This window comes from Propithecus coquereli, unplaced genomic scaffold (genome assembly GCF_000956105.1).
Source record: "Propithecus coquereli isolate 6110/MARCELLA unplaced genomic scaffold, Pcoq_1.0 Scaffold82, whole genome shotgun sequence".
Lineage (NCBI taxonomy): Eukaryota > Metazoa > Chordata > Mammalia > Primates > Indriidae > Propithecus > Propithecus coquereli.
The window spans coordinates 1,033,889-1,037,265 of NW_012154396.1; positions in this window are offsets into that span (position 1 = coordinate 1,033,889).

Below are 3,377 nucleotides of genomic sequence, written 5' to 3' on the forward strand. Positions count from 1 at the left end.
AAATAATCATGAAGCCACTGTTTTCAATTAGACTGTAGTAAATTATGGATGTTATTGGTACTTACTGAAGCATTGCAGTTGTTTAAAAAGAGAGAGACAAGCATAATAAGCATGTCAATATTCCTGCTGTTTAGTTTCAACTTCCTAGATAGTTCGATGAAGTTTTGCATTTGATTTGCTTCCATATAGCTTTGTTTTCAGGGCACAAAAATATCAATTTGCCTTACAAAATTATAATTTTTAAATGTACTTTTTTCTTATTCACAGCAGTCTTAAAATTAATTTCAAAAGGCTTTTTTATGTATGTTTAACAATTCCATAGTGTAATTTTAAGGTGTACCTTGCCTTTCCTAGGTGATATTTAAATCTTTATATAAATGGAACAATAAGTCATGGGCTTTCACATGGAAACACTAAGCGACTTGGTAATGTCCCGTGTGGTTTTGAATACATTGATAATACAGAGATGAATTCTGTTCTTTAGTCTTCATGTCATCACCAATATTGTGGGAAAACCTCAGCTTGATGGTCTATGGCAAGTTATGTGGGAAACAATTACATTATTATTCTTACAGATGTACTAATGTACAGGAAAGTGACAGAAAATGTAGATAATTGAGTGGCCCACATCACTTACTGTGTTTACCTTCTTGTATCAATCACTTTAGTCCTGGGCTAAGAATATGTTTATAACAACACTCAGGAGCTCACATTCACAAGAAAAAAGTTCATACAAATGTCATAAAATGATAATCAGGAAACAGGTTGTAAAATTGGTATCCCAACCAGCTACTTTCAAACTCAGTATTTCATGTAGGCAATTGTTGGTAATTTTGACTGGGCTCGAGAAGATCAAGTAATTATAGAACTATCTTTTACCTTATTTAGTATTTATTACTTGAGGGTTTTTCTAAAGAGGCCTTCCTTGTCCTCTAGGCCTCTTTGCCATCTTTGATTATTCTCTATCCCTTGGCAGTCTCATTCACTTTCATGATTTCAATAATCAATTCCATGTGAGCAATTGTATCTCCAGCTTCACATTTCCAATAAGCTACTGCACAGCTCAACATGAATATCCTGCCAGTACCTCAGATTCCAAACTAGTCATCATTTTCTTTCCTAAATCTTTTCTTCCTTTTTTTCTTTCTTTTTTGCCCTCTATTGAGATTTTATTATCCAGCCACTTGGACTAAAAAATACCCATATCCATTCCATTTTCTATCCACATAGCCACTATCCTATATTTCTCAGACTCTCATCTCCCTTCATAATTAGTCACATATAATTTATCTTCCAAAGTGGGACATTTTTGAGTGTGGAAGGAACACTATGAAAAGTGAAGAAGGCTCTTTTAATACTTACACTAGACCACTGATACACATTGGCACTATGTCCCTTGCAAACCTGGTCACTGTACTCACCATTAATCTAACCTGTTTTCTTTCCTTCCTGTAACTGGTCCATCCAAACCACTGCTAGATTTATCTTCTTAAAGCATAGTTTTAATCATGAGGTCTTCCACTTCATAATTCTTCAGTGGCTTTAAATTGCCTACCACATAGAATCTAAATATTCAGCTATGATCTTCAAAATCTTCTTTGGTAGTCCCATCTTCCCTCACCTGCCTTATTTCTTTTATCAAGTCACTCATGATATATTACTTAACTTTTTTGATCCTGAGTTACCTCATTAGTAATGTGAGAATTAAAATTCTATTCTTCAGTTGTGGGGCTGAAATGGAGTATTATATATAAAGAATGTAGATTGGCACGTAGGTACAACTAGTAGCAAGTACTTAGTATATAGGCACTGAGGAAATGGTAGTCATTATATTATTACATAATACTGTAGTTGTTTATGTCTTACCTACTTGTTCCTATTCTGTGAAATATTCTCTCTCACTTCCCTAGTCTCCCATGTCCACATTCCTAAATGCTTCCTATCCTTGCATATTTGGAAGATGCATTCCCATGAAGCCTGCTTTGATTCCCCAAAACTGGGAATACAAAATTCACATGACAATAAGGTGTGTCTGTCTTTCTACCTTGTTTATGTACGTATCTTAGGTCCTATAATAGAGTGTTGTTTGGTTGAGGGCAGGAACTCTGTAATTCATTGTAGTGCCCTCTTCCTCAGTGTTGTGCATTTTGGCAATGAATATTCATTAATTTAATTATTAAAATTTTTATCTTTAAAGGGCTCTTTCCTTCGGAAATATTAAGACTGAGACCTATGGTACGACCTTTTCCAAATAGAGTACATTCAAACAATAAAATAATGTGCAGCTATTTTAAAGAATGAAGTAGATTTTCCATGTACTGACATGGAAAGATGACCATGATATTATTGAGTATTTTTTTAAACAGGCAGGTATGAGAACTGTATTGTAGAAGTATGTACTTGTGTATAGTGTGTGCGTATATCTATATATTCCTTTTTTAAAAAGGTTTAGAAGTTACAGGCCTGTTGACAGTAGTTGTCTTTGGTGTTTGGAGCAGGGAAGAATAATTACTAAGAGCCTTGATTTTTATGTTTTTGTTGTTTTGGGGTTTTTTATTGCAAAAAGCAAATAACATTAAATTTACCATCTTAACCATTTCTAAATATAAAGTTCAGTATGGTAAGTATATGCACATTATTGTGCAATAGACCTATAGAAAACTGTTTCATCTTGCAAAGTGATCCTCCTGCCTCTGAACTCATAAAACACTAATTTCCCTCCTCCCCCCCAACCCTGGGCAACCACCTTTCTACTTTTTGTTTCTATGATTTTGACTCTTTTAGATACTTCACATGAATGGAATCATACACTATTTGTCCTTTTGTGACTGGCTTATTTGGGGGCATAATGTCCTTGAGGTTCATCCATGTTGTATTATGTGACAGAATTTCCTTTTTTAAGGTTGCATAGTATTCCATTATATGTATGTACCACATTTTCTGTATTCATTCATCTGTCAATGAACATTTGGGCTGCTTCCACCTGTTGGCTATTATAAATAGTGCTGCAGTGAACATGGGAGTGCAAATATCCTTGCTTTGAATTCTTTTGGATATGTACCCAGAAGTGGAATTGCCAGATCATATTATGGTGATTCCATTTTCAAGTTTTTGAGGAATTTCCATACTGTTTTCCGTAATGCTGCACCATTTTACATTCCCAACAACAGTGCAAGAGGGTTCCATTTTCTCCACATTCTCTCCAACACTCGTTATTTTCTGTCCCTTTGATAGTGACCGTTCTAATAGGTTTGAAGTGAATCTCAATGTGGTTTTGATTTGCATTTCTCGTATGATTAATAATGTTGAGCATCCTTTCATATCCTTGTTGGTCATTTATATATCTTTTTTGGAGAATTGTCTATTCAAGTCCTTTG